At 47.6% G+C, this 13017-nt stretch overlaps 1 protein-coding gene and 1 pseudogene across 3 annotated transcripts in view; both read right to left on the bottom strand.

The window, feature by feature from the left end:
* Positions 1-13017, bottom strand: part of caln1 (calneuron 1) — a 330421-nt gene that overhangs the window by 77584 nt on the left and 239820 nt on the right. The gene's annotated exons all lie outside the window — the stretch shown is intronic.
* LOC137346905 (U2 spliceosomal RNA) lies at positions 93-223 on the bottom strand (annotated as a pseudogene).

The raw sequence follows: 13017 nt of genomic DNA, 5'->3' as shown, positions 1-13017 counted from the left end.
ATGAAGAAGGTGCGATCGACCGGTGCATCTCCTTCCTTGTACTTCATGACCACCCGAACGGTGTTCCGCACTCCCTGGCCTGAAGCTCGAAGATTGGTTATAGCCATTTCACTCAAAACCTACCCAGGATCAAAAGGCAATGATCATGGTCTCTTCTCAACCAAGTAAGCACTGATAAGAACAGATACTACACTTGATCTTAGCCAAAAGACCGAGAAGCGATGACCAGGGATTTTTTTTTCCAGAATATACTTTATTCATAAAAATCTATAAAAAATTACATTCCCAAACAGTTTAAAACAGCATCAAGTCAAAAAATACAAACAGTGCAAAGGTGATCAGTTTCCTTCTATACAATCATGAGTTGCCTCACAACCCTTCCATTTCATTGTCGTGCCATATACATCTTTACATTTACAGCACACAAAATTTTCCCGATACAGTTCGAGGGGTTTCCCATGGATCCAGCCCCTCAGTTCAGCTTGGTGGGGGGACCTTACACTGTGGTCTTTCCCCATTGAGCCTTTGCTGCGGCTGCCCCAAGCTTTAGTGCATCCCTCAGCACGTTGTCCTGGACCTTGGAATTAGAATTTTAGAATTAGAATTAGAATATTACAGCGCAGTACAGGCCCTTCGGCCCTCGATGTTGCGCCGATCATCTGACCTACACTATTCCATTTACATCCACATGTCTATCCAATGACCACTTAAATGCCCTTAAAGTTGGCGAGTCTACTACTGTTGCAGGCAGGGCGTTCCACGCCCCTACTACTCTCTGCGTAAAGAAACTACCTCTGACATCTGTCCTATATCTTTCACCCCTCAACTTAAAGCTATGTCCCCTCGTGTTTGCCATCCTCATCCGAGGAAAAAGACTCTCACTATCCACCCTATCTAACCCTCTGATTATCTTGTATGTCTCTATTAAGTCACCTCTCCTCCTCCTTCTCTCTAACGAAAACAACCCCAAGTCCCTCAGCCTTTCCTCGTAAGACCTTCCTTCCATACCAGGCAACATCCTAGTAAATCTCCTCTGCACCCTTTCCAAAGCTTCCACATCCTTCCTATAATGCGGTGACCAGAACTGCACGCAATACTCCAGGTGCGGCCTCACCAGAGTTTTGTACAGCTGCATCATGACCCCGTGGCTCCGAAACTCGATCCCCCTACTAATAAAGGCTAACACACCATATGCCTTCTTAACAGCCCTATTAACCTGGGTAGCAACTTTCAGGGATTTATGTACCTGGATACCAAGATCTCTCTGCTCATCTACACTACCAAGAATCTTCCCATTAGCCCAGTACTCTGCATTGCTGTTACTCCTTCCAAAGTGAATCACCTCACACTTCTTCGCATTAAACTCCATTTGCCATCTCTCAGCCCAGCTCTGCAGCCTATCTATGTCCCTCTGTACCCTACAACACCCTTCGACACTATCCACAACTCCACCGACCTTCGTGTCATCCGCAAATTTACTAACCCACCCTTCTACACCCTCATCCAGGTCGTTTATAAAAATGACAAACAGCAGTGGCCCCAAAACAGAACCTTGCGGTACACCACTAGTAACTAAACTCCAGGATGAACATTTGCCATCAACCACCACCCTCTGTCTTCTTTCAGCTAGCCAATTTCTGATCCAAAGCTCTAAATCACCTTCAACCCCATACTTCCGTATTTTCTGCAATAGCCTACCGTGGGGAACCTTATCAAACGCCTTACTGAAATCCATATACACCACATCCACGGCTTTACCCTCATCCACCTGTTTGGTCACCTTCTCGAAAAACTCAATAAGGTTTGTGAGGCACGACCTACCTTTCACAAAACCGTGCTGACTATCGCAAATGAACTTATTCTTTTCAAGATGATTATAAATCCTGTCTCTTATAACCTTTTCCAACATTTTACCCACAACCGAAGTAAGGCTCACAGGTCTATAATTACCAGGGCTGTCTCTACTCCCCTTCTTGAACAAGGGGACAACATTTGCTATCCTCCAGTCCTCCGGCACTACTCCTGTCGACAATGACGACTTAAAGATCAACAACAACGGCTCTGCAATCTCCTCCCTGGCTTCCCAGAGAATCCTAGGATAAATCCCATCTGGCCCAGGGGACTTATCTATTTTCACTCTTTCCAAAATTGCTAACACCTCCTCCTTGTGAATCTCAATCCCATCTAGCCTAGTAGGCTGTATCTCAGTAATCTCCTCGGCAACATTTTCTTTTTCTACTGTAAATACTGACGAAAAATATTCATTTAACGCTTCCCCTATCTCCTCTGATTCCGCACACAACTTCCCACTACTATCCTTGATTGGCCCTGTTCTAACTCTTATCATTCGTTTATTCCTGATATACCTATAGAAAGCCTTAGGGTTTTCTTTGATCCTATCCGCCAATGACTTCTCGTGTCCTCTCCTTGCTCTTCTTAGCCCTCCCTTTAGATCCTTCCTGGCTAGCTTGTAACTCTCAAGCGCCCTAACTGAGCCTTCACGTCTCATCCTAACATAAGCCGCCCTCTTCCTCTTGACAAGCGCTTCAACTTCTTGAGTAAACCACGGCTCCCTCGCTCGACAACTTCCTCCCTGCCTGACAGGTACATACTTATCAAGGACACGCATTAGCTGCTCCTTGAATAAGCTCCACATTTCGTTTGTGCCCATCCCCTGCAGTTTCCTTCCCCATCCTACACATCCTAAATCTTGCCTAATCGCGTCATAATTTCCTTTCCCCCAGCTATAATTCTTGCCCTGCGGTATATACCTGTCCGTGCCCATCGCTAAGGTAAACCTAGCCGAATTGTGATCACTATCGCCAAAGTGCTCACCTACATCTAAATCGAACACCTGGCCGGGTTCATTACCCAGTACCAAATCCAATGTGGCATCGCCCCTGGTTGGCCTGTCCACATACTGTGTCAGAAAACCCTCCTGCACACACTGGACAAAAACAGACCCATCTAAAGTACTCGAACTATAGTATTTCCAGTCAATATTTGGAAAGTTAAAGTCCCCCATAACCACTACCCTGTTACTCTCGCTCCTGTCGAGAATCATCTTCGCTATCCTTTCCTCTACATCTCTGGAACTATTCGGAGGTCTATAGAAAACTCCCAACAGGGTGACCTCTCCTCTCCTGTTTCTAACCTCGGCCCATACTACCTCAGTAGACGAGTCCTCAAACGTCCTTTCTGCCGCTGTAATACTTTCCTTGATTAACAATGCCACACCCCCCCCCCTCTTTTACCCTCTTCTCTGTTCTTTCTGAAACATCTAAATCCCGGAACCTGCAACATCCATTCCTGCCCCTGCTCTACCCATGTCTCTGAAATGGCCACAACATCAGGATCCCAGGTACCAACCCATGCTGCAAGCTCACCCACCTTATTCCGGATGCTCCTGGCGTTGAAGTAGACACACTTTAAACCAAGTTCTTGCTTGCCAGTGCCCTCTTGCGTCCCTGTAACCTTATCCCCTACCTCCCTACTCTCAACAGCCTGTACACTGGAACTACAATTTAGGTTCCCATTCCCCTGCTGATTTCGTTTAAACCCCCCCGAAGAGCACTAACAAATCTCCCCCCCAGGATATTGGTACCCCTCTGGTTCAGGTGAAGACCATCCTGTTTGTAGAGGTCCCACCTACCCCAGAAAGAGCCCCAATTATCCAGGAAACCAAAACCAAAATGTGCCAGTCTGCAACATTCGGTCATGGACAACTCTTTGCGCTGGAAGACCAGCATGTTTCAGGCAGACCAAAGGACGTCTTTCACTGAATTGATAGTCCTCCAGCAGCAGTTGATGTTTGTCTCGGTGTGTGTCCCTGGGAACAGCCCGTAGAGCACAGACTCCTGTGTTACAGAGCTGCTTGGGATGAACCTCGACAAAAACCACTGCATCTCTTTCCACACCTGCTTTTCAAAGACACATTCCAGGACGAGGTGGGCAACCGTCTCTGCCCCACCACAGCCACCGCGGGGGCATTGTGCGGAGGGGGCGAGACTTCGGGTGTGCATGAAGGATCTGACGAGGAGGGTTCTTCTCACCACCAGCCATGCTACATCTTGGTGATTGTTTGAAAGTTCTGGTGATGAGGCATTCCGCCAAATGACTTTGACAGTCAATCTGTGTGTAGACCTCCAGTACGCAAACTCCAAGTTTCACTACGTGATGAGGTTCTATCTGTCCCCGGTGTTGCGAAGGATGGGCCTGGTCACATTGTCGCGGAACGCTCCATGCAGTTGGACCGTGCCGTACCACCTATCCTTCGTGGAGCAGTTTCTGCGGGAAAACACCTTTGACCACTGATTCATCAGGCAGTGGTCTGCACGGAATGTCCTCAAGGCCCTACGGGAAAAGGAGACGGTGGATCCTGTCGGATGGTTCCCCGAGCAGACCGTCAAAGTCATTTGGCGGAATGCCTCATCACCAGAACTTTCAAACAAGCACCAAGACGTAGCTTGACTGGTGGTGAGAAGGGCCCTCCCCGTCAGATCCTTCCTGCACACCCGAAGTCTCGCCCCCTCCACACAATGCCCCCGCGGTGGCTGTGGTGGGGAAGAGATGGTTGCCCACCTCCTCCTGGTATGTGTCGTCGCAAAGCAGGTGTGGAAAGAGATGCAGTGGTTTTTGTCGAGGTTCATCCCAAGCAGCTCTGTAACACAGGAGTCTGTGGTCTACGGGCTGTTCCCAGGGACGCACACCGAGACAAACATCAACTGCTGCTGGAGGACTATCAATTCGGTGAAAGACGCCCTTTGGTCTGCCCGAAACTTGCTGGTCTTCCAGCGAAAAGAGGTGTCCACAACCGAATGTTGCAGACTGGCACATTCCAAGGTCCAGGACTACATGCTGAGGGACGCACTAAAGCTTGGGTCAGCCGCAGCAAAGGCTCAATGGGGAAAGACCACAGTGTAAGGTCCCCCCACCAAGCTGAACTGAGGGGCTGGATCCATGGGAAACCCCTCGAACTGTATCGGGAAAATTTCTGTCTCCTGTATAATGTAAAAATGTATCTGGCAGGACAAATGTGAAATGGAAGGGTTGTGAAGCAACTCATAATTGTATAGAAGGAAACTGATCACCTTTGCACTGTTTGTATTTTTTGACTTGATGCTGTTTTAAACTGTTTGGGAATGTAATTTTTACAGATTTTTATGAATAAAGTATATTTTGGAAATAAAAAAAAAGATGTAGGAGCTGAGGCGAAGCTGACATCCAGCAATCCAGATGTCCAAGTCAGTGATGCTGTTGGCAGGCAGACAGCTTGCTATCCAGAGGGAGAAAAATCGGTTCCAGAGTGGCCAACGACATTTTCTAATCCAGATGTGGTGACCAGAGTTTCTGAGACAACAGGAACACCAATGCCAAGAGGAGACAACCAAAATGATATGAAGATTATATGTTGTGATTATGTTCAAAAATCATGGACATGTTTTGGTCTGATAAGGGAGGAATGTCATGATTGTATGTGAGGCTTTAGTATGAGAGAATACATGGTACTTGGAAGGGAAACTGAAAGTAGAGTCATACAGCACAGAAACAGTCCCTTCAGCCCATCGTGTCCATGCCGACCATCAAGCCTATCTTTTCTAATCCCATTTTCCAGCACTTGGCCCGTAGCTTTGTATGCTATGGCATTTCAAGTGCTCATCTAAATACTTTTTAAATGTGGTGAGGGTTCCTGCCTCTACCACCCCTTCAGGCAATGCATTCCAGATTCCAACCACCCTCTGGCTGAAAAGGTTTTTCCTCAAATCCCCTCTAAACCTTCTGCCCCTTACCTTAATTCTATGCCCCCTGGTTATTGACACCGCCACTAAGGGAAAAAGTTTCATCCTATCTACCCTATCTATGCTTCTCATAATCTTGTATACCTCAATCAGCTCCCCCCTCAGCCTTCTCTGCTCTAAGGAAAACAACCCTAGCCTATCCAGTCTCTCTTCATAGCTGACATGCTCCAGCCCAGGCAACATCCTGGTGAATCTCCTCTGCACCCTCTCCAGTGCAATCACGTCCTTCCTATAGTGTGGCGACCAGAACTGTACACAGTACTCCAGCTATGGCTTAACTACCGTTTTACACAGCTCCATCATAACCTCCCTGCTCTTATATTCTATGCCTCAGCTAATAAAGGCAAGTATCCCATATATCTTCCTAACCACCTTATCTACCTGTGCTGCTGCCTTCACTGATCTATGGACAAGTACACCAAGGTCCCTCTGACTTTCTGTACTTCTTAGGGTCCTACTATACATTGTATATTCCCTTGCCTTGTTAGTCCTCCCAAAGTAGATCACCTCACACTTCTCAGAATTAAATTCCATTTGCCACTGCTCTGCCCATCTTATCAGTCCATCTATATCGTCCTGTAATCTAAGGCTTTCCTCCTCACTATTTACGACACACCAATTTTCGTGTTATCTGCCAACTTACTGATCATACCTCCTATATTCACGTCTAAATCATTAATGTACACTACAAACAGCAAGAGTCCCAGCACCGATCACTGTGGTACACCACTGGTCATAGGCTTTAGGCTTTGGGGAAAACACCTGACCTGGGGGTTGTCGTAAGGTCAGACAAGCTTATGCTGCTGTAGTGAGAGCAGTAAGCAAGAACTTTACAGAAGTCTTTAATAAAACACTTGTTAAAGTTAAAGCAGTTATTTCAAGTGTGATTAATTTCAGCTTGAGATGTGACAATGCCATTGAGATGTACGTTTTATTTGGGGTCTGGGTGTCAGACAGTGGCAAGTAACCTCTCTCCAGCTGAGGTTCAACACAGTAACTTACCAATGAAAAAAAATTAAAAATACGCAGACAAACTTGAGACTCAGCCTAAACTCCAAGCAGTGAACTCCTTTAAACTCAGCATTCTCACCACGATCAGCTGCTCCTGCCAAGCCATAGTGCCTCATTTATATGGTCATACATTAAAGTGAGGATAGTCATGGTGAGAAACTGGACAAAGGGGGCTGAACTTGCCTTCCAGGGTCAGGACCTCCACACCCATAACATCTCCGGGTCCCGACCCTGCGCCGATGCAATGATATTTTCAAAGGAAAAGGGTCTAATTGACCCAGGGACAAGTTTGGCGCCCAATCAGGGGTGTCGGGAGTGGCCTTCGAGCGGAATCTGGCAACTGAGAGTGGTTTTAAAAGGAAAACGGCAGCTATGACTGAACTTGCCGTTGCCTGAAGCTATGGAGCAGCAGCGAAATCAGAGGGCCAGCGCAGGCATGGGCATGCATACCCGGGCGGCACCACGATTTTCTGATGCCTCCCTTGAGACGTTAACGGATGCAGTGGCAAGTGGGAGAGATGTCCTTTTCCCAACATCCGGAAGGAGAAATCCACCGAGAGATACCAGGAGGGCACGGTTGGACATGGCCACGTAGGTCAACAGTCCGGGACTCATCTGAAAGAGGTGAGCCCAGTGCAGGAAGAGATTCAATAACCTGATAAGGTCTGGTAACGTGAGTGGCCAGCAGCACCCAGTGATAGGTCACCAACTCTGTAAACACCAGCATGCATACAAGCTGACCTCACAGAATCTCCATAGTTTCCCCTAGACTTAGGGCCCTGGGATTGTTAGATTTCCATGCTTTGTGATATTGGAGAGTGCTGGCAGCAGAAACTTCATGCTCCATGCTCATGGCTGGCAATGACACTTCACAGATCGAGTGTCTAGTCGCATCATTGAGACAGCAGCCACCCTCACATATGGAGCACTATTCACAAAGACTGAAGGGAACATCAGCTACGTGTATGTCATGCTGGAAGAGATGAGAGAGGGAAGCCTACTGATGAATCATTCTCCTCTCATCCCGCAGAAGAGAGCCCACAATGCTCGGAAATGGCCTGAACAGGTGGTGTGGTGGCCCAACTCTGTAATCTGGAGGAGGCGGCGCTGGAGATCACCAGGGTGCCCTCGAGGCAGTCAGAGGGGGTTGGCGAGAGGTGAAGTCATGAGCAACCAAGTCATTGGTTATCTCTATCTTATGTTGAAGGGCATGGAGGAGGTGCCTGCCCAGTGCATGCTATGGATCTCTGACCACTATCATCTAAGAGGCTGGTTGTGCTGGGGCAATTGTTGAGTAGGACAATTGCTCATTTCCATTTTCTTGTGTTTCCCATGGGCCCATTTACAGAGATGGAGGACAGTGCACAAGCACAATCGTCACCGCCTTCCTTGGCAGGGGGAACCAGCACTGTCACATCATACCACCATCCACCAGCGCAGATACACTCACCTCGGTTGGGCCCCAGAGTAGCATCGAAAGGGGAGCACAGCGTGAACCTCACATTTTACCTGAGCAGGAGGAGGAAGATGAGGCAGAGTCAGGTATGGGCAGTTCCCTCGGAGGAGGGAGACAGACATAGCAATGCTCTGCTGGGCGAAAATGCTGGGTCTCGGGAGTCACAAACGAGGAGGGTCTTCCTTGAGAACCAGAGACAGATGAGTTCCCGTTTGTCCGAGTTCCCTGAGGCCCTGAGGAGCTATGGGCAGGCAATGGAGGAGTCCGTGTAGCATATGTGCTCTGTCATGACTCAGAGCTCCTCCATTGAGAGACTGGGCAACCTCTCGGAGAGCCACATGCAGCACCACTCTGAGTGGGTGCAGGAGCAGCATGCAGATATGCACAGAAAGTGTGAGACGCTAGCACAGACTATTCTGGTGGCACAGTGATGCTCGGAATGGATTGCAGCTGCAGCCCAGTCGGTGGCCTCATCGAGTGTCCATGGGCGCCAGAAAACGGTTGAGAGGGTTGAAGCGGCAGATGAAGGGGCCATCTCTCAGTGGGCACCAGTGCCACCCTTTGGCCCCTCACCCCCTCCGACTCAGGAACCATCTGTGTGCCAAGGCCTAGTGACAGAGGCAGCCCCTGCAATGACGCAGGCACGGCAGACTGTGGAAGACCCCAAAGGCACCTCCATGATGAGGACAGAAGCCTCAGGCATCTCAGCCAGAGGCAGAGACTAGGGAGCAGGCTCCTTCAACCTCATCCCCTGCCACAGGGTGAGCACCCCATAGAAGTGGTAAGAAAAGAAAGATGCCATGTGGGTCTAATGAAACATCTGGGTGCTGTTCTCCGCTCTTTTATTTCATTACAATATCACTTGTTTATTTTATTAATCGGGTATGTGTGTTATTGATGTTTCGTGTCAAAGGGGAGATGGAGTATGGTGGGGTGGGTGGGGGAGGCTTAGGACCCTGGGATTGCTGGATTTCCATGCTTTGTGATGTTGGAGAGTGTTGGCAGCCGAAACGTCATTCTCCATGCTCATGGCTGGCAATGAGACTTCAAGATGTGGGTCTTCAAGGAGTGATAGCTCTTCATGCTGGAAGGTGAGTTCACGTTTCTTCAGTCATAAAGGCTCGGAGGCGATCAAGTGAAACGCTGCTGAATCAGCGTCATCGCCATTCACCCTGAGGCCTGGGATGGCATTGACAGGCATCCTCCGCTGTTGGTTGTCGCCCACCTCTTGAGTGAACCCTATCTCCACCTCTTCATCCTCCTCCCAGTCCTCCGAGGTTGCGTGGCGTTCCAGGTCCTTCTCCTCCTCATCCATCGCCAGGCCTTTTTCCAGTGTTATGTTGTGCAGGGCACAGCAGGTGACCATGATACGAGACGCTCTGGCTGGCTCATACGGCAGGGCACCAACTGACCGGTCAAGGCAACAGAAATGCATCTTCAAGATGCCAATGGTCTGTTCAATGCAGGTCTGTGTTAGTAGGTGGATCAGGTTGTAGGTCCTTTTCCATCCATGCCTGGGTAGTGGACAGGCATCAGGAGCCATCTCTTTAGGGGATAACCCTTATCGCCGAGCAGCCAACCTGGACGTGGGCATGAAGAGATGTGATGCCTGGGGTCCGGGCCCAGACCTGCAAGATTCGCTTCCTGCGGTCACAGACCTGCCCAACATTCAACAACTGGTAGCCCTTTCTGTTCAGGAATCTGGCTCGTTGCTGGCTGCCTTGATGGCTACACGGGTGCAATCGATGACCCCCCCTGGCCCTGAGAGAATCCATCAATGGCAACAAACCCCAATGCCTTTTGTGCCTGCACTGGTCCATCTGTGTCAAAGTGGATGCATCCCTCCGTCCTCCAGAATATGGCCTCCATGACCTGCCTGATGACCTATTGAGCTGCCGATGGCGAGATGCCATCTAGGTCTGCAGCTGATCACTGGAACTACCCGGTTGCATAGAAATTCAGGGCAAAAGTAATCTTGTTGGCTGCAGGTAAAGGACGGTCATGGAGACCGCAAAGCCTCAGGTCACTGTGGATCGAAGTACAAATGTCCGACACCATCTGCCTGGATAGGCGCAGCCTCCTACGGCACTGGCGCTCTGTCATCTGCAGGTAGCTAACTCTTGGCTGGTAGACCCGATCTCTTGGGCAGTGTCTTCTTCCCCTTGCAGCCCCCCGCTATGCCCCTCTGACCTCCTCCTGTCCAGGAGGTTGCATCTGCTGAAGCTCATCCTGCTGCTCATTTCAAACTCAGAGTAGCCTGCCCAAGTGAGGCCAGCGGTCTCACATCCCTCTCCAGATTCCTATCATGCACCTTGGACAAATGCAAGCTTTTCAGCTCCAGCAATGGCTGCTCTGAGGCACTTTTTAAGCAGCTGAGCTTTATTCTGGGCTTCTACAATATGGTAAGCAGCCCTTCCAATAGCCCTCTTGAACCCCCCCACCCCCTTGCAGTGTGCATGACTTCTACACCCTGCCGTGTTCCAAACATGACGTTTTCCCCATGCACTCCTATTAAAACTTACACAGTGCTCCTGACAAGCCTTTCAATGAGCTCCACAATGAGCTCAACTGCTAATTAACTGGAGGTGTTTGAACTTCCCATTCCCTCCCTGCCGGCGAGTCTTTAAAAACTACTTTGCGTTCCATAGGCGGCGGGAGCCAGTGCCAATCTCCGAGAATGCAGTTTTCAAATCATACATGCACTCATTCCCACGCCCACCGGGATTTCAAAATTTAGCCCAGGGTATCATCCTATCATTGGCATATTCCTTATGTAATAACACTGCTGAAGGGACCAGTGGAGGAAATGCCTGCCCCAAAATATACAGGAAACTACTTCGGCATTTGCACATTAATTATCCATTAGTTATGTCTAGTAATTATCAGTATAAGTAGACTTTTAATGATGTGATAATTTGTAATTACTGCCAATCAATCCCTCTTGCTCAGAAATTAAGCACTTATCAGTGTCCCATTCTTTCAGCTTGTGAATTAATTTAGGAAATTTTATAAATGTCATTTTTACTTAGTTTTTTTCTCTCTCTTAATCTATGCTTTCTTTCCCTCTATTTTCCTTTCTGTACCTGATTTGACATTGAATTCATCCACTCTAATTCATCCTCCTTCTGTCCTTCCTCTATTTATTTCTCAGATCTTAAATCTCATTGGTTAAGAAGACTCTTTGTCCTGTTGTTCAATAAGATGCCTTGCTGACCTTTCTTCGCCATTACCAGCTGGAACTTCCAGCAATTGTGAGGCCAGAAATTTTAATAAAATTAAATGTGCAATTGTAAGTCTAACAGGACACACTCCTATCATGTTCCACTCCAGCAAACTCTGGCCCACTGCAGCTGTATTTACATAACACCTTAATGGATCCTCAGTGCAACTTGAGATGCTTTACACACAATGAATTACTTTTGAAATGTCGTCCCTGTTCTTGGAAGTTAACCAAACTAATTTGGTTAAGGTTTGGTAAAGAAGCAAGGGGAGATAATCCTTCCATCTATTTAAAATAAAATATTCACAGGATAAAGTGGATGGAGACCAACTGGAACAGGTGTCAGAGTTCAAATACCTTGGAACAATACTGACAGAGATGGGAGATGCACAAGAGAGATAAGATCAAGAATTGCAATTGCAAAGAGTGCATTCAACAGATGAAAGGAGTTGTTAACCAAGCAGTTGAGCATCAACCTGGGAGTGAGAATCGTCAAAACAATTATATGGAGTGTGCTCCTATACGGAGCAGAGACATGGACCCTGGGCAAGGCAAACATCAAGAAGTTAGAAGCGTGTAAGATGTGGTTCTGGAGATGAATGTTGAACAGCAAATGGTCAGAGAGGGTGGCAAACGACAAAGTGCTCAGAAGGGTCAAGGAGAGTCATTCCGTCATCGAACCCATCAGAAGAAGGTAAAAGAACTGGATTGGTTACATCATCAGACATGAAGGCGTGCTCAAAATGGTGGCTGAATGAAGGGTAAAAAACAAGGAAGGAACAGACTAGCAATGCTAGATATGGTGAACGAGTATCTAAAGGGCTATAGACAGGCAAATGTAAGAATGGGGCAAGGACCTGCCAAAGAAAAAAGAATTCACAGGATCTTTCAGTTTGTGAACGCATCATTCACAAAAATCACCAACAACAGAGGAGCTGCCATGATATAATCAATCATAATCACATACAGCTTTAGCAACATTTTTATATTTTTTAGTATGGTGCAATTAATAAGGATGATTGTTAAAGGATAAAAGAAAACTGAGGCTGGACAGATCACTCGCAGAAAATTGAAGAGGTGGGACTACAAACTTTACAGTCATTAGAATGAAGCAAGAAGCTCGAGTCATTACAGTGAAAGACAGATTCCATTGCTAATTATCTTATTAAAATATTTTCAAAAGACAGGACCAGCCTTCCCAGAAAGTATTCTGGCACAGCTTAAGAGTCTAATATTATATATTCACTTTAAGTGAAGCTAACTCCAGTAAGCTGTTCAGATCAACAAACTGTTGCGAGTTATGGAATGATAAGACAGGGCCAATGTGTTTATAGATTCATGAGCCACCAGCATCCACAAAAACTAATGGGTACAATGAGTAGAATGGGCCAAGAGGTACTTCTAATGGCTTTGACTATAGCTCGTTACTCAGAAACTGGTTGTTCAAAGCTCACCTGGACCAAGAAGTTCCAACCCATGTTTTGTGCTATGTCAGTAGATATCAGCCACAGCAATAAGGACACGACAATTGG

The sequence above is a fragment of the Heterodontus francisci genome, chromosome 30 (assembly GCF_036365525.1).
Source record: "Heterodontus francisci isolate sHetFra1 chromosome 30, sHetFra1.hap1, whole genome shotgun sequence".
In the NCBI taxonomy this organism is placed as follows: domain Eukaryota; kingdom Metazoa; phylum Chordata; class Chondrichthyes; order Heterodontiformes; family Heterodontidae; genus Heterodontus; species Heterodontus francisci.
Note: the sequence above shows the minus strand (reverse complement) of the source record. Positions and strands in the feature narration are given on the sequence as shown.